Source organism: Entelurus aequoreus, linkage group LG01 (assembly GCF_033978785.1).
Source record: "Entelurus aequoreus isolate RoL-2023_Sb linkage group LG01, RoL_Eaeq_v1.1, whole genome shotgun sequence".
Taxonomy (NCBI): domain Eukaryota; kingdom Metazoa; phylum Chordata; class Actinopteri; order Syngnathiformes; family Syngnathidae; genus Entelurus; species Entelurus aequoreus.
This window is the reverse complement of record NC_084731.1, coordinates 76,439,489-76,462,551: the sequence shown is the minus strand read 5'-3', so window position 1 is coordinate 76,462,551 and position 23,063 is coordinate 76,439,489. Positions and strand designations below refer to the sequence as shown.

The 23,063-nt window shown below is 38.1% G+C and overlaps 1 protein-coding gene across 1 annotated transcript in view; it reads left to right on the top strand.

Annotated features, from left to right (window-relative positions):
- The window catches only part of LOC133641175 (beta-1,3-galactosyltransferase 1-like), a 350,960-nt gene that overhangs the window by 246,054 nt on the left and 81,843 nt on the right, over nucleotides 1-23,063 (top strand). The window contains exon 2 of the mRNA XM_062035137.1: nucleotides 9,445-9,529. The gene's annotated coding sequence lies outside the window, so the exon portion shown is untranslated. The remainder of the gene's footprint in view (nucleotides 1-9,444; nucleotides 9,530-23,063) is intronic.

The following is a 23,063-nucleotide window of genomic DNA, read 5'->3' as shown; positions in this document are numbered from 1 at the left end:
TGACGGCAAACAGACACTAGAGGGCAGTAATGTTCACTAATTTATTATATATATAATACATATATATATATATATATATATATATATATATATATATATATATATATATATATATATATATATATATATACATATATATATATATATATATATATATATATATATATATATAATAATAATAATGATAACAATAATACAACTAAACTATAGAATGTAGTGTGTGACCAAAATACAAGAGTGTGTGAAGTAATACTATGTGTGTAATTTAACTGAAGTGTGTGTTACCAAAGTGTTGAATGAGATACGAGGAAGTCCATGGGGCAGGCAGGTGATTCGGGCGAGAGAGAAGCGTCAGAGAAGAAAGTCCAAGCGGGAGGTCGAGAATCCAAAAGGCAGTTCGGATGGCAAGGGGAACAACAAGGGATCACAGGGCAACACGGGAAGCGCTGCGGGAAGACAACAAGAACATCAGACACAACGGAAACACGGAAGTCGCAGGGGATCGCGGGATTGAAGCCAGACACAGGATGCTTACACAGGTACAGAAGACTATACTCCGGCCCGCCTGGCAGGTTGTGAGAGCTTATGAAGGCAGGTCCCTCATTACGTGCAGGTGTGCTAATAGCCGGTGATCGTTTGCAGCTGGCGTCTGCCGCGGGGCGGAGACGCGCACGGCGCGCTCCTGGATGTGCGCGCTCGCGGGCGTGTCCCGAGGTGCGCTCACTGGAGCGCACAGACAGATGAGAGGTTTTGGCAGGAGTCTGAGCCGTAACAATTTCATTGTAATAGTACACAGTTTGAACAGTAACACTGTGTTTGGATATTTGATAGTCTGTTTAATTAAGGGATTATTTGGCACACCACTAGGTGGAGCCCGCGTACCACAGTTTGAGAATCCCTGGTCCATCATAGTTTTTATGTTGTTAACGTGTTATTAATCATAACCCACCTTGTCAAAGTCTCCCCAAACTTGTCCCATTGTGTTGTGCTGCAAACATTGTTCGTCTAATCCAGGGGTCGGCAACCCAAAATGTTGAAACACAAAAAAATATATAAAATACAAATTAAGATTAAAGATTAAAGTACCAATGATTTGTCCTCAGTCTGTAGCCGCAAAAATGTTTAAGTCTTATATAAGTGTTATAATGAAGGCAACACATGATGTAAGTGTCTATATTAGCTATAATAGCCTACTATCAAAATTACTTTAAAAGTCTTATATAAGTGTATAATGAAGGCAACACGTGATGTAAGTGTCTATATTAGCTATATTAGCCTACTATCAAAATGACTTTAAAATCCTCATATAAGTGTTATAATGAAGGCAACACATGATGTAAGCGTCTATATTAGTTATATTGGCCTACTATCAAAATGAATTTAAAATCCTTATATAAGTGTTGTTATGAAGGCAACACATGATGTAAGTGTCTATATTAGCTATAATAGCCTACTATCAAAATGACTTTAAAATGCTCATATAAGTGTTATAATGAAGGCAACACATGATGTAAGTGTCTATATTAGTTATATTAGCCTACTATCAAAATGACTTTAAAATCCTTATATAAGTGTTATAATGAAGGCAACACATGATGTAAGTGTCTATATTAGTTATATTAGCCTACTATCAAAATGACTTTAAAATCCTTATATAAGTGTTATAATAAAGGCAACACATGATGTAAGTGTCTGTATTAGCTGTATTAGCCTACTATAAAAATGACTTTAAAAGTCTTATATAAGCGTTATAATGAAGACAACACATGATGTAAGTGTCTATTAGCTATATTAGCCTATTATCAAAATGACTTTACAAATCTTATATAAGTCTTTTAATAAAGGCAACACATGATGTAAGTGTCTATTAACTATATTAGCCTACTATCAAAATTACTTTACAAATCTTATATAAGTCTTATAATAAAGGCACACATGATGTAAGTGTCCATATTAGCTATATTAGACTTCTATCAAAATGACTTTAAAAGTCTTATATAAGTGTTATAATGAAGACAACAATGATGTAAGTGTCTATTAGCTATATTAGCCTACTATCAAAATGACAATGTGTCGCAGGCTGAAGCAAATCTTTGTTGACAGAAATGTTGAAATGTAATATTTATTCTACACATTTTTACAACATTAGAAACCATTAGTATATCAGAGGCTACTCAGAACGTGAGATAACTCCTGGAAATGACTGGCTTTTAATGGCCAAAGGTATAGATGTGTGTGTCCAAGTTAAAGGAAAGGTCTTCTTCTATTGGATTTATTACAATCTTTGGCAAGCTAGGTAATGTTTGCTGTGGTCTGGAACAACATGGCACACAAACAACTATTAGAAATGCAGCCAATATTACATACAGATAATGTGTCATGAGACTTGCAAATATAAATTATATACACAGAGGACATAAGTAAAGGATATTAAATGAGCTCAAATATACCTACAAATGAGGCATAATGATCCATATGTACATACAGCTAGCCTTAAAAGCATGTTAGCATGGATTACCTTGAAGTCTTGCACTGACCAAATATGCCTGATTAGCACTCCAACAAGTCAATAACATCAACAAAGCTCACCTTTGTGCATTCACGCACAGCATAAAACATTTGGTGGACAAAATGAGACAAAGAAGGAGTGGAAGATTTTACATGTAAACAAACTGTTGCGTCACAGTCCACACTATGGTGAGTTCAAGAACCGCTGAAATTAGTAGGACAAAACAATGTTGACCAAATACTCTCATCAGTGAAGCATATACACAAACATATTAAACAGTGGGCCTTCTAACAATTGGGAAGGTTTGTGTCATGGTTGTCATCAAACAAAAAACATACTAAAACAAAAAAATATTTTTCCCCCATATTTTTACATTTTCAATCTTTTTAAAAAAATGCTCCAGGAAGCCACTAGGGCGGCACTAACGAGCCACTGGTTGCTGACCCCCGGTCTAATCATTAGAGTTTGTATGTTATCAACGTGTTATTATTCATCATTATTAATAATATTTCCCCATCCACACCTTGCCAAAATCTCCCCAAATTTGTCCCGAACGTTTGTGCTGCAAAATTATTTTGTCTAACTAATACAGTTTTTATATTTTTGACATGTTATTGTACATAAATAGCCCCAAACTTGTCCTAATTGTTTGTGCTGCAAACATTTGTTGTCTAACTCGGTGGTTCTCCAACTTTCTTTCCACCAAGTACCACTTCTAAAAACATTTGTCTCTCCAGTACCACCATAATGACCAACGTTGAAACACAGTAGCGCCCAAGTATTCATTAAAACAAGGCAGATGTTTATAGTATATTTACAAACCCCAAAACCAGTGAAGTTGGCACGTTGTGTAAATGGTAAATAAAAACAGAATACAATGATTTGCAAATCCTTTTCAACTTATATTCAATTGAATAGACTGCAAAGACAAGATATTTAAAGTTCCAACTGAGAAACGTTGTTATTTTTTGCAAATATTAGCTCATTTGTTTAAAAAAAGCTGCCACAAATGGCAAAAAAGACTGAGAAAGTTGATGAATGCTCATCAAACACTTATTTGGAACATCCCACAGGTGAACAGGCTAATTGGGAACAGGTGGGTGCCATGATTGGGTATAAAAGCAGCTTCAATGAAATGCTCAGTCATTCACAAACAAGGATGGGGCGAGGGTCACCACTTTGTCAAGAAGTGTGTTAGCAAATCGTCAAACAGTTTAGGAACAACATTTCTCAACCAGCTATTGCAAGGAATTTAGGGATTTTACCATTTAAGGTCCGTAATATCTTTAAAAGTTTCAGAGAATTTGGAGATATTACTGTAGGTAGGCGATGCTATTACGGACCTTGGATCCCTCAGGTGGTACAGCATCAAACACAGAAAAAACATCAGTGTGTAAAGGATATCACCACACGGGCTCAGGAACATTTCAGAAAACCACTGTCAGTAACTACAGTTGGTCGCTACATCTGTAAGTGCAAATTAAAACTCTACTATGCAAAGCCAAAGTCATTTATCAACAACACCCAGAAGCGCCGCCGGCTTTGCTGGGCCAGAGCTCGTCTAAGATGGACCGATGCAAAGTGTAAAAGTGTACAGTGGTCTGATGAGTCCACATTTCAAATCATTTTTGGAAACTGTGGACGTTGTGTCCTCCGCAACAAAGAGGAAAAGAACCATCCGGATTGTTCTAGGCCGGGGGTCGGCAACCCGCGGCTCTAGAGCCGCATGCGGCTCTTTAGCGCCGCCCTAGTGGCTCTCTGGAGATTTTTCAAAAATGTATGAAGAATGGAAAAAGATGAGGGGAAAAAAATCTATTTTTTTGTTTTAGTATGGTTTCTGTAGGAGGACAAACATGACACAAACCTCCCTAATTGTTATAAAGCACACTGTTTATATTAAACATGCTTCACTGATTAGAGTATTTGGCGAGCGCCGTTTTGTCCTACTTATTTTGGCGGTCCTTGAACTCACCGTATAGTTTGTTTACATGTATTGATTGATATAACTTTCTCCGACTTTCTAGGACGTGTTTTATGCCACTTTTTCTGTCTCATTTTGTCCACCAAACTTTTAACGTTGTGCATGAATGCACAAAGGTGAGTTTTGTTGATGTTATTGACTTGTGTGGAGTGCTAATCAGACATATTTGGTCACTGCATGACTGCAAGCTAATCGATGCTAACATGCTATTTAGGCTAGCGATGTGTACATATTGCATCATTATGCCTCATTTGTAGCTATATTTGAGGTCATTTAGTTTCCTTTAAGTCCTCTTAATTACATTTATATCTCATGACACATGTAATATGGCTTTTAATTTTTTGCGGCTCCAGACAGATTTGTTTTTGTATTTTTGGTCCAATATGGCTCTTTCAACATTTTGGGTTGCCGACCCCTGTTCTAGGCGCAAAGTTGAAAAGCCAGCATCTGTGATGGTATGGGGGTGTATTAGTGCCCCAGACATGGGTAACTTACACATCTGTGAAGGCACCATTAATGCTGAAAGGTACAAACAGGTTTTGGAGCAACATATGTTGCCATCCAAGCAACGTTATCACGGACGCCCCTGCTTATTTCAGCAAGACAATGCCAAGCCACATGTTACAACAGCGTGGCTTCATAGTAAAAGAGTGCGGGTACTAGACTGGCCTGCCTGTAGTCCAGACCTGTCTCCCATTGAAAATGTGTGGTGTATTATGAAGCCTAAAATAGCACAACGGAGACTCCGGACTGTTGAACAACTTAAGCTGTACATCAAGCAAGAATGGGAAATAATTCCACCTGAAAAGCTTCAAAAATTGGTCTCCTCAGTTCCCAAATGTTTACTGAGTGTTGTTAAAAGGAAAGGCCATGTAACACACTGGTAAAAATGCCCCTGTGACAACTGTTTTGCAATGTGTTGCTGCCATTAAATTCTAAGGTAATGATTAATTGCAAAAAAAAAAAAAAGTTTCTCAGTGTGAACATTAAGTATCTTGTCTTTGCAGTCTATTCAATTGAATATAAGTTGAAAAGGATTTGCAAATCATTGTATTTTGTTTTTATTTACCATTTACACAATGTTCCAACTTCACTAGTTTTGGGGTTTGTAATATATAGTGTATTTCATATTTTTGGCCACTGTAACATTGCACAGTTTGAACAGTAACACTGTGTTTGAATATTTGATATGAAGTTTGATTTGGTGATTCTTTGGCACACCACTAGGTGGAGCCCTTGTACCACAGTTTGAGAAACACTGGTCTAGCTATTATAGTTTTAATGTTATTATTCTGTGTTATTATTTCTGACCAGCCTTCCAACCACCTTGTCAAAATCACCCAAACTTGTCCCAATCATTTGTGCAACTTTTGTGCTGGTTTGTGCTTCAAACATTTTTTGTCTAACTATTATAATTGTTTTTTTTAATTATAGTTTTTATGTTATTAACTTATTATTAACCCCCACCATAGCTTATCAAAAATATCCCCTTTCTTGTCCTATTCGTTTGTGCAACTTTTGTGCTGGTTTGTGCTTCAAAATGTTTTGGTCTATTAGAAAAAAAAATATATAATGTTGGTTATTAACTTGTTATTATTAATTATTATCATTATTATTAATGTTGTCATTATGGTGGTACTAAATTAATACTTGGGTTTACTACACTACTGTATTTTAATGTTGTCATTATGGTGGTACTTAACCAATACTTAGGTCTACTACACTACTGTATTTTAAAGTTGTCATTATGGTGGTACTTAATGAATATTTAGGTCTACTACACTACTGTATTTTAATGTTGTCATTATGGTGGTACTTGATGAATATTTAGGTCTACTACAGTACTGTATTTTAATGTTGTCATTATGGTTGTTCCAAATGAATACTTAGGTCTACTACACTACTGTATTTTAATGTTGTCATTATGGTGGTACTTAATGACTACTTAGGTCTACTACACTACTGTATTTTAATGTTGTCATTATGGTGGTACTTAATGACTACTTAGGTCTACAACACTACTGTATTTTAATGTTGTCATTATGGTGGTACTTAATGACTACTTAGGTCTACTACTTTACTGTGTTTTAATGTTGTCATTATGGTGGTACTTAATGAATACTTAGGTCTACTACACTACTGTATTTTAATGTTGTCATTATGGTGGTACTTAATGAATACTTAGGTGCACTACACTACTGTATTTTAATGTTGTCATTATGGTGGTACTTAATGAATACTTGGGTGCACTACAATACTGTATGTAATGTTGTCGTTACGGTGGTACTTAATGACTACTTAGGTCTACTACACTACTGTATTTTAATGTTGTCATTATGGTGGTACTTAATGAATACTTGGGTGCACTACAATACTGTATGTAATGTTGTCGTTACGGTGGTACTTAATGACTACTTAGGTCTACTACTTTACTGTGTTTTAATGTTGTCATTATGGTGGTACTTAATGAATACTTAGGTCTACTACACTACTGTATTTTAATGTTGTCATTATGGTGGTACTTAATGAATACTTAGGTGCACTACAATACTGTATGTAATGTTGTCATTATGATGGTACTTAATGAATACTTAGACCTACTATGCTACTGTTTTTTAATGTTGTCATTATGGTGGTACTTAATGAATACTTAGGCCTACTACGCTACTGTATTTTAATGTTGGTCATAATGGTGGTACTTGATGGATACTTAGGCTTACTACGGTACTGTGTTTTAATGTTGTCATGGTGGTACTTGATGAATACTTAGACCTACTACACTGCTGTATTTTAATGTTGTCATTGTGGTGGTAGTTAATGAATACTTAGGTCTACTATGCTACTGTATTTTAATGTTGTCATTATGGTGGTACTTAAGGAATACTTAGACCTACTACGCTATTGTACTTTAATGTTGGTCATAATGGTGGTACTTAATGAATACTTAGGTCTACTACGCTACTGTATTTTAATGTTGTCATTATGGTGGTACTTGGTGAAAAAACCTTGACAGTCACTGAGTTAGACAACAGATGTTTGCAGTGTTAGTTTACTATTTCTCACGCTAATCTGGGATGGCTCTAGCTTCTTTGTGACCTGGGAGTGGATCAGCGATATTAAAAAAAAGAAAACACGCATGCATTCTTGCAGAAGCTCGTCTCAGCAGGACGTCAGCGACGGCCTTTGCTGAGTAGCAATGTTCAGCACGAGATGAAATAGTGTCCGCTCCATCCCTTCCACGCTAGATCGTTAAGATTCATTAACACATTTCCCACAAAGACTTCATTTCTCCTTTCACGAGACACCGAGCGCGGCGTTCTCAGGCGCGTGCTTACAAGACACTTGGGCTGTGTGGGCTTCACAACACGCTGAGATGATTAATCATGGAGAACATGGATCGTTTGTCAGTGGTGCAAATGAACGGTATCACAATCCCATGTTGATATCGGCTATCTGTCCCATGGTGGCCCACAAAAACAAGTATGGGATCAGGGGATGGCCAGTTAACATCTACATGTCCTCCAAAAAGCACGCAATTTCCTCCATTTTACGCAAGTCATTTACAAAAAGGTCAACATACTGGGCTATAGGCTCGCATGTTTACACAGCAGCTAAGCACACAAGCTAGACAAACGTAACAATAATTGAACAATATTGCAGACTAAAACAGCACATTTGTCTACATAAGCAAGTATCAAATAGTTATAGTTGCATATTACTTACACATACAAAGTCTCCAAAGCAGAAGTGTATTAGAAAATATCCAGTATCAAACGTGTCCGCATCATTCAACTTACTGCGTACACCAAACATCCACTGTAATGATACCAAGTACAATAGCGTATCGAGTCGATACTACTATGATTACATCCATATTTTTTATCGTCACAAAATCTTTTTTTTAAATTCATATTATGTTTATAAAGTCAGGAAATATGTCCCTGGACACACGAGGACTTTGAATATGACCAATGTATGATCCTGTAACTATTTGGTATTGGATTGATACCTAAATTTGTGGTGTCATCCAAAACTAATGTAAAGTATCAAACAACAGAAGAATAAGTGATTATTACATTTTAACAGAAGTGTAGACAGAACATGTTGAAACAGAAAATAAGCAGATATTAACAGTAAATGAACAAGTGGATTAATTATCAATGTTTTACAGTTTGTCCCTCATACTGTTGACAAAATAATAGAGTGATAAATGACACAATATGTTACTGCATATGTCAGCAGACTAATTAGGAGCCTTTGTTTGTTTACTTACTACTAAAAGATAAGTTGTCTAGTATGTTCACTATTTTATTTAAGGACAAACTTGCAATAATAAACATATGTTTAATGTACCCTAAGATTTTTTGTTCAAATAAAGACAATAATGCAATTTTTTGTGGTCCCCTTTATTCAGAAAAGTACCGAAATTTATCAAAATACATTCTGGTAGCGGTATCGGGACATTTGGAACGTTTAGACTGGCAAAAAAAACAATCAGATGTGTCACTTGAGGGCCAAAAAAAATCAAACTTGGTGTGCAGTGTGAACGGGGCCAAATTCCTATGCGATACCAAAGTGAGTGGTATGCATAGTTGCGTGACCTCACGTTCATTACATGAATATTTCATCACTGAAGAGTGTGAAGGCGAGTTGAAGAGTGCAGCCGTCACTAAACCGGAGTGGAAAGTTCCTGTTTCTGCTCCCAGGTGTTGCTGCTCCTCCTCCGTGTGTAAATCAGCCAAGGGAACACTGCGAGTGGGCTGCCCACTGTCACACCGAGCCAACGACTGCTGCTCAGAAACCTTTTAAAGAGCTTAGATATTACATTTGTATCTTTCAGGAAAACACACACACACTCCTGTGTGTTACTTGTTTTGTGTTGTCAAAGTGCACTTGTGTGATCTGTGCACTTCTGTCTTCTTATCGTCTCTTTTCTTATGTGTCGCACTTGCAGGTTCCAGTTTGCGGCGCCGTTTGTCAGCAGTGAGCGGAGCAGCTCGGCTTCTGCATATTCACTTGGACGTCGCCAATATGTCGAGGTGAGTCCATGTGAGCACATGCTGGCACGCCCGAACCAAACACTGATGGCTTCTTGTGACAATGGAAAATTAATGATTGACATATTTTTTCCGGGCTATATTCAAGCCGCACCCACAACATTTTAGAAGAAATTAATATATATTTTCTCCATATATAAGCCGCAGATACACTTTATTGCCAAAAGTATTTGGCCACTTGCCTTGACTCACATATGAACTTGAAGTGCCATCCCATTCCTAACCCATAGGGTTCAATATGATGTCGGTCCACCTTTTGCAGCTATTACAGCTTCAACTCTTCTGGGAAGGCTGTCCACAAGGTTGCGCAGTGTGTTTATAGGAATTTTCCACCATTCTTCCAAAAGCACATTGGTGAGGTCACACACTGATTTTGGTCAAGAAAGCCTGGCTCTCAGTCTCCATTCTAATTCATCCCAAAGGTGTTCGATCATGTTCAAGTCAGGACTCTGTGCAGGCCAGTCAAGTTCATCCACACCAGACTCTGTCATCCATGTCTTTATGGACCTTGCTTTGTGCACTGGTGCACAGTCATGTTGGAATTGTTCAAAATGTGTTGGTATCCTGGAGCATTCAAAGTTTATTTCACTGGAACTAATGGGCCAAGCCCAACTCCTGGAATAACAACCCCACACCATAATTCCTCCTCCACCAAATTTCACACTCGGCACAATGCAGTCCAAAATGTAGCGTTCTCCTGGCAACCTCCAAACACAGACTCGTCCATCAGATTGCCAGATGCAAAAGTGTGATTCATCACTCCAGAGAAGGTGTCTCCACTGGTCTAGAGTCCAGTGGTGACGTGCTTTACACCACTGCATCCCACGCTTTGCATTGGACTTGGTGAGGTATGGCTTAAATGCAGCTGCTCGGCCATGGAAGCTCTCTGCGTACTGTATGTGGGCTAATTGGAAGGTCACATGAAGTTTGGAGCTCTGTAGCAACTGACTGTGCAGAAAGTCTTTGCACTATGCGCTTCAGCATCCACTGACCCCTCTTTGTCAGTTTACGTGGCCTACCACTTCGTGGCTGAGTTGCTGTTGTTCTCCAACTCTTCCATTTTCTTATAATAAAGCCGACAGTTGACTTTGGAATATTTAGGAGCGAGGAAATTTCACGACTGGATTTGTTGCACAGGTGGCATCCTATGACAGTTCCAAGCTGGAAATCACTGAGAGCGTCCCATTCTTTCACAAATGTTTGTAGAAACAGTCTCAGTGCCTAAGTGCTTGATTTTATACACCTGTGGTCAAGTGATTCGGACACCTGATTCTCATCATTTGGATGGGTGGCCAAACACTTTTGGCAATATAGTGTATATACATTGTGAAATTAGTTATTTACACAGAAATATTCTGTAAATGTTTATTTACGTACCTTAAATGTCTGTAACACGGCAGTAAAACGGAAGATCAAACACAACAGAAGTCATCATCATGGACCCACTAGCTGCGGAAGCTACTTCTCCAATCAGCTAAACAGACTCAATAATTCCATGGTGACGTTTTTGTGAATTTACTGAGGAATTTGTGAAATTGAAACAATACAAAAAGAATGCCGTTGTAAGTTAATAACACTAAAACAGACACTTGAAATGTGTTAGCATATTTACTAGTGCTAACGACGCTAGCTTGATTACATTACGGTAGCACGTACACATATGCATTAAAACACTCCGACAGACATCACACATGGGACGGTTTAGTAAGTATGAATAGTTTTAGTTATGTTGTAAACTTACAAACGTCACCTGGAGTGACGAATGAAGAATCCACACGAGTAGAGACGCTATGGACGGTTTTACTTCCAGTTTAGAGCATTAAATCAGGAAGTTTTCTGGCTAATTCTGGCTTTTTTAACCATGTATAGTCATGTGCTTTATGAAATTGCATTGCCCCTTTTCAAATAAACTAATCTTAATCTTTAAATACATTTCACACCCCTCAACAGTGAGCGAACCCGTCCAAAAGATGGCACCCTAAGACAAAAATATTAACACACAGTTCCAGTGTCTCTGTCGGTGTTTTATGACAACTATTTGTTGAATACAAAACATCATGGCCGTGAGCGAAGGAAAATCCGTAAATTGGCCGCACCGTTTTGTAAGCCGCCGGGTTCAAAGCGTTGGAAGAAATTAGAGGTTTATAGTCCGAAGACATACTGTCATCATATTGAATCCAAATCAGTCGTGTGAATAATCTGACTGTTTTAATCGTATGACCACACTACTTTAAACATATATTACTTACTTAATTTAGATGTTTACACTAAAGATGGACTGTTAAGTTTTTTGTTGTTTTTTTAGAGCCGATACTGATTATCAGGAGTAAAGGAGGTAGATAACAGTTATCTGGAGAAGTAAAAGTTATTTAAACGTGAATATTGTATGTCAAATATAAAAATATAATATAGTAATATAATATATCAGGATATATTATATACTGTATATATAATATGTAAATATTACATATATGTCGTATTGCTACTATTGTACATTTTTAGTCTACTTAATACCTGCATTATCCTTTCCATCCTTACCCTTTCCATCCTTTGAGACTGAGCTACTGTGTGGAACAATTTCCCTTGTGGATGAATAAAGTTTGTCTAAGTCTAAGTCAACAGCTGGACAAGGCATTACGTTGTTGTTTTTTACAATATTTTTATGAAACGCGCACCAGTAGCAACATAATGTTTTATGTGGCGCTAATGTTGCTAATAATTTATCCGCAAAAACATCATGGGATGTCACAAACATTATATTTTATTACGTTCGTCTAACATTTGCATTTCAAAAAATGGGAAATCTCCTGAGAAGGTTGGTAAGGAATATGGCATTTCTCTATTGTTATATATAGATGTAATAATTTGTAACGTTTCCTTGGGAGGAACCCTGAAATATTGCCAACATTTAAATAAAAAACAAGTCTGGGCTCCTTCACCGAGATTATAGCTGAGACATTCTTCAAGCTGGCTGACATCATGTCTTCCTGGATGTTAGTGGAGGACAGAGTTAAACAACTTGCACTGAGCCTAGTCTATAAAATCCGCTACACCTCCCTGATACCGAAGTACATGTCAAACTACTTCCTTAACGTAAATGACCGCCATAACCACAACACCAGGGGGTGCTCCACTAACCACGTTAAACCCAGATTCCGAACTAACAAAGGTCTTAACTCATTCTCTTTCTATGCCACATCAATGTGGAATGCGCTCCCAACAGGTATAAAAGAAAGGGCATCTCTATCCTCCTTCAAAACCGCAATAAAAGTTCACCTCCAGGCAGCTACAACCCTAAACTAACACCCTCCCCGGATTGCTAATAATGAAATGTAAACAATCAAATGCAGATACTTTTTCTTTTTCTTATGCCTTCTGATCTCTATCTCTCTCTCTCTCTCTCTCTCTCTCTATGTCCACTACTTGATGTCCATACCCTCCCCCCATACCCCCCCCCCTCCACACCCCTGATTGTAAATAATGTAAATAATTCAATGTGATTATCTTGTGTGATGACTGTATTATGATGATAGTATATATGATAGTATATATCTGTATCATGAATCAATTTAAGTGGACCCCGACTTAAACAAGTTGAAAAACTTATTCGGGTGTTACCATTTAGTGGTCAATTGTACGGAATATGTACTTCACTGTGCAACCTACTAATAAAAGTCTCAATCAATCAATCAATCAATCAATCAAAGTTATAGAAAGTATGAGAATGTGCAAGCTGCTGCCTGCTTTCCTTTCACTTACATAATAATCTCCTATTTGTCAATTTACACCGGATTTTTGGCAGAGATATCATTTCCGTCGTCTTCACCTCTTCTACCGCTCTGTCGCGTCGTTACTCAGTTGAATCACGGAACACGAAACTCTGCAGTAGCGAAAACAAACAAAAGGGACGGCGTGGCGAAGTTGGTAGAGTGGCCGTGCCAGCAATCGGAGGGTTGCTGGTTACTGGGGTTCAATCCCCACCTTCTGCCATCCTAGTCACGTCCGTTGTGTCCTTGGTCAAGACACTTCACCCTTGCTCCTGATGGCTGCTGGTTAGCGCCTTGCATGGCAGCTCCCGCCATCAGTGTGTGAATGTGTGTGTGAATGGGTGAATGTGGAAATACTGTCAAAGCGCTTTGAGTAACTTGAAGGTAGAAAAGCGCATAACCCATTTATCATTTATTTATTTATCATTTAAATGGGCAGAAAAAAGGACAAAAACTGGAATCCCGGGTTGGGGGGGAATTGTCAGTTTTTTGGTTTCTTTTTTAGGTTACTGAAATGAATTTTTTTTATTCAAACGGGGATAGCAGATCCATTCTATGTGTCATACTTGATCATTTCGCGATATTGCCATATTTTTGCTGAAAGGATTTAGTAGAGAACATCGATGATAAAGTTTGCAACTTTTGGTCGCTGATAAAAAAAAGCCTTGCCTATACCGGAAGTAGCGTGACGTCACAGGAGGAAGGATTCCTCACAATTCCCCGTTGTTTACAATGGAGCGAGAGAGATTCGGACCGAGAAAGCGACGATTGCCCCATTAATTTGAGCGAGGATGAAAGATTCGTGGATGAGGAACGTTAGAGTGAAGAACTAGAGAGGCAGTGCAGGGTGTATCTTTTTTCGCTCTGACCGTAACTTAGGTACAAGGTCTCATTGGATTCCACACACTCTCCTTTTTCTATTGTGGATCACGGATTTGTATTTTAAACCACCTCGGATACTATATCCTCTTGAAAATGAGAGTTGAGCACGCGAAATGGACATTTAAAGTGACTTTTATCTCCACGACAATACATCGGTGACACACTTAACTACTGAGTTAACGTGATAGCATCGTTCTCAAATGCAGATAGAAACAAAATAAATAAATCCCTGACTGGAAGGATAGACAGAAGATCAACAATACTATTAAACCATGGACCTGTAACTACACGGTTAATAATTCTCAGCCTGGCAAAGCTTAACAATGCTGTTGCTAACGACGCTGAAGCTAACTTAGCAACTTAGCAACCGGACCTCACAGAGCTATGATAAAAAACATTAGTGCTCCACCTACGCCAGCTAGCCCTCATCTGCTCATCAACACCCGTGCTCACCTGCGTTCCAGCGATCGACGGCGCGACGAAGGACTTCACCCGATCACAGATGCGGTTGGCGGCTAGCATCGGCTAGCGCGTCTGCTATCCAAGTAAGTACTCCTTGTTGTGTTGCTACAGCCAGCCGCTAATACACCGATCCCACCTACAACTTTCTTCTTTGCCATCTCCATTGTTCATTAAACAAATTGCAAACGATTCACCAACACAGATGTCCAGAATACTGTGTAATTTTGCGATGAAAACAGAGCAGTTTGTATGGTGACACATTGGGTACGAATACTTCCGTTGCCGTCGTGACGTCACGCACATACGTCATCATACATAGACGTTTCCAACCGGAAGTTTAGCGGGAAATTTAAAATTGCACTTTATAAGTTAACCCGGCCGTATTGGCATGTGTTGCAATGTTAAGATTTCATCATTGATATATAAACTATCAGACTGCGTGGTCGGTAGTAGTGGCTTTCAGTAGGCCTTTAAGTAAGCAAAGGAGACCATGCAGGGAGAGAAAGGGGGGCGTGGCCACATTGGCAGACCGGAGAAGAATTCTCACAAGAACTCAATAAATGCTCTTTTAGAAATCAAAACATATTTTGGGAGTCATTTTTATTCTCTAATGCAGTGGTACCCCACCTTTTTTTTGTTTGTTTTTTGTCATAAAAAAATACAATCATGTGTGCTTTTGGACTGTATCCCTGCAGACTGTATTGATCTATAATGATATATAATGTAGGAACCAGAAATATTAATAACAGAAAGAAACAACCCTTTTGTGCGAATGAGTGTGAATGAGTGTAAATGGGGGAGGGAGGTTTTTTGGGTTGCTGCACTAATTGTAAGTGTATCTTGTGTTTTTTATGTTGATTTAATTTTTGAAAAAACAACAACAAAAAAACTTTTTTTTTTTTTTTTTTTTTTTCTTGTACCAATCGATCCACGGACCGGTAGGGGACCACTGCTCTAATGAATAAAACCAAAAGGACTGGTGCTTGAACAGTGTTTACTACTAGGGATGTCCCGATACCAATATTTTGGTACCGGTACCAACATATATTTTGACACTTTTCAATACTTTTCTAAATAAAGGGGACCACAAAAAAATGTCATTATTGGCTTTATTTGAACAAAAAATCTTAGGGTACATTAAACATATGTTTATTATTGCAAGTTTGTCCTTAAAAATAAAATAGTGAACATACTAGACAACAAGCAGTGATAATGATACTTGTAAGAAACATACTTTATTTGTCGCCATGGATACGAGGATTAGTGATTTAGAAGTAGCTAAAACACTGCCGACTGCGGATGGACGTTAGCCGCTAGCTAGCTAGCCATGTCTTAAAGCACCTCTTCCTGAGGGCGTTTCAGTGTTATAACTTCACCTTAAAGGCCTACTGAAACCCACTACTACCGACCACGCAGTCTGATAGTTTATATATCAATGATGAAATCTTAAACATTGAAACACATGCCAATACGGCCGGGTTAACTTATAAAGTGCAATTTTAAAATTCCCGCCACACTTCCGGTTGAAAATCTCCTTTGGATATGATTTATGCGTGTGACGTCATAAAATGCACGGAAGTGTTTGGACCCTATTGGACACAATACACAAAGCTCTGTTTTCTTCGACAAAATTCCACAGTATTCTGGACATCTGTGTTGGTGAATCTTTTGCAATTTGTTTAATGAACAATGGAGGCTGCAAAGAAGAACGTTGTAGGTGGGATCGATCGGTGTCTTAGCGGCTAAGTACAATACTTACAGCAACACAACAAGGACTACTTACCCTGATAGAAGAAGCCTAGCTGATGCTTGCCGCCAAACCGACGGATGAAGTCCTTCGTCGCGCCGTCGATCGCTGGAACGCAGGTGAGCACGGCTGTTGATGGGAAGATGAGGGCTGGCTGGCGTAGGTGGAGCGCTAATGTTTTATCATAGTTCTGTGAGGTCCGGCTGCTAAGTTGCTAGATTAGCCTTAGCGTCGTTAGCAACAGCATTGTTAAGCCTTACCAGGCTGAGAATTTTTAACCGTGTAGTTACATGTACATGGTTTAATAGTATTTTTGCTCTTCTGTCTATCCTTCCAGTCAGGGGTTTATTTATTTTGTTTCTATCTTCATTTGAGAACGATGCTAGCACGTTAGCTCAGTAGCTAAGTGTGTCACCGATGTATTGTCTTGGAGATAAAAGTCACTTTAAATGTCCATTTCGCGTGCTCGACTCTCATTTTCAAGAGGATATAGTATCTGAGGTGGTTTAAAATACAAATCTGTGATCTACAATAGAAAAAGGAGAGTGTGGAATCCAATGAGCCAGCTTGTACCTAAGTTACGGTCAGAGCGAAAAAAGATACGTCCATCACTGCCTCTCAAGTCCTTCACTGTAACGTTCCTCATCTACGAATCTTTCATCCTCGCTCAAATTAATGGGGTAATCGTCATTTTCTTGGTCCGAATCTCTCTCGCTCCATTGTAAACAATGGGGAATTGTGAGGAATACTAGCTCCTGTGACGTCACGCTACTTCCGGTACAGGCAAGGCTTTTTTTATCAGCGAGCAAAAGTTGCGAACTTTATCGTCGATTTTCTCTACTAAATCCTTTCAGCAAAAATATGGCAATATCGCGAAATGATCAAGTATGACACATAGAAGGGATCTGCTATTCCCGTTTAAATAAAAAAAAATCATTTCAGTAGGCCTTTAATCTTTACTTTTTAGGCCAAAATGCGTCCGTTCTCCCTTTTCTGTCTACACACTGTGTCTGCTTGTAAGTACTCCGTGTGTATGCGCTGCTGAACATGCTCCTCTGCTCGTAAAAGCAGCAATGTCATGACGTGCCGTTATGCCCGTTAAAAATAAAACCCCGGTACTTTTCAAACAGAGTATAGTACCGTTTTTGATTCATTAGTACCGCGATACTATACTAGTACCGGTATACCGTACAACCCTACTACCTACTTCACTAATGATTTATATTTGTAAATACTGGTATCAATACAGTGTAGCTGCTCATGTACTTCTGTTGGAGTTGTAAAAAACTAATAAATTATACGTTAAAATGAACGTCCGGGTTCATCATCTCTAGTTTACACAAAACCAAAGAGATAAGTCACTCTTGGGCGTTACTTTTACCACGTTGTTGAAAAACTGTTTGAAGTATTTGACTTCTTGCTTGGATTTAGTGGGGACTTTAAACGCCAGCCAGTTTTACTGCAGTTTGGTGTCTGAGCTCATCTCATAATAGTCGATGAAGCACTGTGAAAAGCATCCATTTATTTCAAAACATGGCTTTATTCTTTACTTTGGTTGCATCATTTCATGATTCCACAGATTGTGGCGAGTTCCTAATGAAGTGATAAACCAAGATGGAGTTGTGATACAACACACCATCTTGGTTCGCGGAGCGTGTTGTCGGCGAAACGAGCGGCTCGCCGTTACCCTGGAAGAATATCAGAAATAATTGGCTATTAGCGTATTTGGGGTAAAAGAGCATGATGAATAGTGCTTTGAACCGGCTCTGGTGTTTGTCCATCTGAGTCTTTGTGTGAGTGTGTGTGTGTGCGTGTGTGTGTGTGTGTGTGTGTGTGTGTGTGTGTGTGTGTGTGTGTGTGTGTGTGTGTGTGTGTGTGTGTGTGTGTGTGTGTTTGTGTGCGTGTTTGTGTGTGTTTTGCATTACAAAGTCACATTGACAGTCATTACTATGCAAAAGGCGACTGACATGGTAGTAGGCTCCACTGCAGCAGCTGCTATTTATAATTCTCTGGAAAGGATCTCTACATCAAAATGTAATTTAAAAAAAACTAAAACTATGTTATACATATATATATATATATATATATATATATATATATATATATATATATATATATATATATATATATATATATATACACTACCGTTCAAAAGTTTGGGGTCACATTGAAATGTCCTTATTTTTTAAGGAAAAGCACTGTACTTTTCAATGAAGATAACTTTAAACTAGTCTTAACTTTAAAGAAATACACTCTATACATTGCTAATGTGGTAAATGACTATTCTAGCTGCAAATGTCTGGTTGTTGGTGCAATATCTACATAGGTGTATAGAGGCCCATTTCCAGCAACTATCACTCCAGTGTTCTAATTAGGGTTGGGTATCGAGTATCGAGTATCGAGTATCGATTGGAACCGGGACTAACTTTCCGATTCTCCTGGTATCGTTCAAAAGTTTAAATTTCGATTCCTATTTTCGATACCCAGTCCGCCGACCGGAAAAAAAAAAAAAAAAAAAGTCAGCCGAACCGGAAGAAGAAGCCGCTGAGCACCAACGAAGCTCAAGCATGGATAGCGGGCGTCGGCGGTCGAAAGTGTGGCTTTACTTTACAAAAAAAAAATGAAATAACCGCGAAATAACAGAGCTCCATGTCCATCAAGAAACGAGTGGAGAGAGAGCTGCAGATGTACCAGGACGTTCCACCGATACTTATGTCTGACGACTGCTGCATGGTGATGGAACCAACAAAAGACTTATCCTTTGCTGTCAGATCGCGCTTTCTCCTATTTATGCGTTCAAGCTTCTTCCACACCCAGCGAACGTGTATTTTCCACAGCAGGAGACACTATCTGTCCAGAACGCTCACGCATCCTGCCTGAGAAGACGGATATGGTCATTTTCCTAAACAAAAACTGTCTCTGTTTTTATACTGTACCTGCTGCTAATCTGGACTGGGTTTTGCAAGTTGTTTCTTATTGTTTATTTGCTTTTCTGCACCAGGTTAGCCTATCAGTGGGAGCACGGTAACATTTTTAAGTACCTGCAGCATCATACACTTGTGTGTGTAAATGTGTTTTCATGAGGTTTCCTGCAGCATCATACACTTGTGTGTGTAAATGTGTTTTCATGAGGTTTTCAAAAATAAAGCTCTCTTGAGGAAAGTGTACACTTGGGAAAATGTATTCATAATTTATAATATTTATATTCAACTTCATAGATTTGATATTTATATTCTAGTTGAAAACAGCCCTGTGAGGAATTTATAGTAAAGTTCATAACAAGTTAATAGAATTAAAATGGATGGAGAATGTCAGACTATTTCATTCAGAAAGACTGTAGGTCAGCTAGCTCATTTAAAATATCCTAAACTTTTTTTTGACCCTGCCACTTAAAAGAATCGGAATTGAGAATCGGCAGGAATCGGAATCGAAACAAAGAACCGGAATCGGAATCGGAATTGTTCGAATTCAAACGATACCCAACCCTAGTTCTAATGGTACAATGTGTTTGTTCATTGGCTCAGAAGGCTAATTGATGATTAGAAAACCCTTGTGCAATCATGTTCACACATCTGAAAACAGTTTAGCTCGTTACAGAAGCTACAAAACTGACCTTCCTTTGAGCAGATTGAGTTTCTGGAGCATCACATTTGTGGGGTCAATTAAACGCTCAAAATGGCCAGAAAAAGAGAACGTTCATCTGAAACTCGACAGTCTATTCTTGTTCTTAGAAATGAAGGCTATTCCACAAAATTGTTTGGGTGACCCCAAACTTTTGAACGGTAGTGTATATATATATATATATATATAATATTTATTATTATTCATTATATATATATATATATATATATATATATATATATATATATATAAAAAATAGTATTATATATTTATTATTTATAATTTATTATTTATTATCATATATTCTATATTATATATTATATATATAGTTGGCAGACCCATCAGCGATCCTGTTCTGTCTCCCTGTAATGTTTGTCTGATCTTGAATGGGATTGTGCTGAAAATTTTAATTTCCCCTCAGGGATTAATAAAGTATTTCTGATTCTGATATTATTATTATTTAAATATCCATCCATTCATCCATTTTCTACCCCTTGTCCCTTTTGGGGTCGCTGGAGCCTATCTCAGCTGCATTCGGGCGGAAGGCGGGGTACACCCTGGACAAGTCGCCACCTCATCACAGTATTTAAATATAGATAATATATAAATATATGTATATTAAAAACAGTGTGTATGTATTTGTAAAATCATGGTATCCGCGGGGTCTTAAAAATTCTAAAAAAAAAAAAAGTCCAATAATTTGAATTGAAGGCCTGAAAATGGCTAAAATTCTCCTAAAATCTCATAAAACGTCTTAAATACGATTTTGAAAGGTCTTAAAAATCTCTTTGGCGTTACTTTTATATCAGTTGCTAACACTTTTGTTCACTTCCTGTTCTCAATTGTTTCTGCAACATACTCCATAAGTAATAAGAATTAAATAAATAAAAAAACAACTAGTGAAGTAAGTTATATCTCATATGGTGAGATAAGTAAGATTATCTAGAAAATGAATGGATGGATGGAATAAATCCAGAATGTTTATCATGGTTCTTCTTCTTTGTACTTTGTAAACACTTTAAAGGCCTACTGAAAGCCACTACTACCGACCACACAGTCTGATAGTTTATATATCAATGATGAAATCTTAACATTGAAACACATGCCAATACGGCCGGGTTAACTTATAAAGTGCAATTTTAAAATTCCCGCCACACTTCCGGTTGAAAAACTCCTTTGGATATGATTTATGCGTGACGTCACAGAATCCACGGAAGTGGTTGGACCCCGTCGAACCCGATACAGAAACATCTTGTTTTCTTCGACAAAATTCCACAGTATTCTGGACATCTGTGTTGGTGAATCTTTTGCAATTTGTTTAATGAACAATGGAGGCTGCAAAGAAGAACGTTGTAGGTGGGATCGATCGGTGTATTAGCGGCTAAGTACAATACTTACAGCAACACAACAAGGACTACTTACTACGCCTAGCCGATGCTTGCCGCCAAACCCACGGATGAAGTCCTTCGTCGCGCCGTCGATCGCTGGAACGCAGGTGAGCACGGCTGTTGATGGGAAGATGAGGGCTGGCTGGCGTAGGTGGAGCGCTAATGTTTTTATCATAGTTCTTTGAGGTTTCAGGCACAACACCGGTTGCTAAGTTGCTAAATTAGCCTTAGCGTCGTTAGCAACAGCATTGTTAAGCCTTACCAGGCTGAGAATTTTTAACCGTGTAGTTACATGTACATGGTTTAATAGTATTGTTGATCTTCTGTCTATCCTTCCAGTCAGGGATTTATTTATTTTGTTTCTATCTTCATTTGAGAACGATGCCATCACGTTAGCTCAGTAGTTAAGTGTGTCACCGATGTATTGTCGTGGAGATAAAAGTCACTTTAAATGTCCATTTCGCGTGCTCGACTCTCATTTTCAAGAGGATATAGTATCCGAGGTGGTTTAAAATACAAATCCGTGATCCACAATAGAAAAAGGAGAGAGTGTGGAATCCAATGAGCCAGCTTGTACCTAAGTTACGGTCAGAGCGAAAAAAGATACGTCCATCACTGCCTCTCTAATCCTTCACTGTAACGTTCCTCATCTACGAATCTTTCATCCTCGCTCAAATTAATGGGGTAATCGTCGCTTTCTCGGTCCGAATCTCTCTCGCTCCATTGTAAACAAAGGAAAATTGTGAGGAATATTGCCTCCTGTGACGTCACGCTACTTCCGGTACAGGCAAGGCTTTTTTTTATCAGCGAGCAAAAGTTGCGAACTTTATCGTCGATTTTCTCTACTAAATCCTTTCAGCAAAAATATGGCAATATCGCGAAATGATCAAGTATGACACATAGAATGGATCTGCTATTCTCGTTTAAATAAAAAAATCTCATTTCAGTAGGCCTTTAAGTTTGAAGAGTTTCTTGAAGTGGATCATATTAGTACATTGTTTGATTGCTTTACTTAATCCATTCCATCATTTCATTCCACATACTGATATACTAAAGGTCTTAAGTGTTGTATATTTGTTTAATATACATATATGAAAACAATGTATATATATTTTTGTAATTTATATATATAAAAGTATACATTTATTTCTGTATACATGTATTATATATACATACTGTATATATTAATGTGTACATACAGTCGTGGTCAAAAGTTTACATACACTTGTAAAGAACATAATGTCATGGCTGTCTTGAGTTTCCAATAATTTCTACAACTGTTGTTTTTTTGTGATAGAGTGATTGGAGCACATACTTGTTGGTCACAAAAAACATTCTTGAAGTTTGGTTCTTTTATGAATTTATTATGAGTCTACTGAAAATGTGACCACATCTGCTGGGTCAAAAGTATACATACAGCAATGTTAATATTTGGTTACATGTCCCTTGGCAAGTTTCACTGCAATAAGGCGCTTTTGGTAGCCATCCACAAGCTTATGGCAAGCTTCTGGTTGAATTTTTGACCACTCCTCTTGACAAAATTGGTGCAGTTCAGTTAAATTTGTTGGTTTTCTGACATGGACTTGTTTCTTCAGCATTGTCCTCACGTTGAAGTCAGGACTTTGGGAAGGCCATTCTAAAACCTTAAT